Here is a 239-nt window from a genome sequence, read left to right on the forward strand (position 1 = left end):
CAACTTCTTTTCTTTATTTTCTCTTTCCACCCTAATCAGACCTTCGAACCTGCTCCTCCTCCTATCAAAACCATCCCTGACCTCTCGTTGCTCTATAGTCAACTCTCAGGGCTCATCTTGACTAACCTTTCAGGAGCAGCACCCTCCTTTTTGAAATATTCTGGAACACCATTCCTACCTCCTGGGCTGCTCACCTTCTGAGTCTCCTTATCTGGTTCCACCTTGTGTACCAATTTCTT

Source organism: Myotis davidii, unplaced genomic scaffold (assembly GCF_000327345.1).
Source record: "Myotis davidii unplaced genomic scaffold, ASM32734v1 scaffold290, whole genome shotgun sequence".
Classification (NCBI taxonomy): Eukaryota; Metazoa; Chordata; class Mammalia; order Chiroptera; family Vespertilionidae; genus Myotis; species Myotis davidii.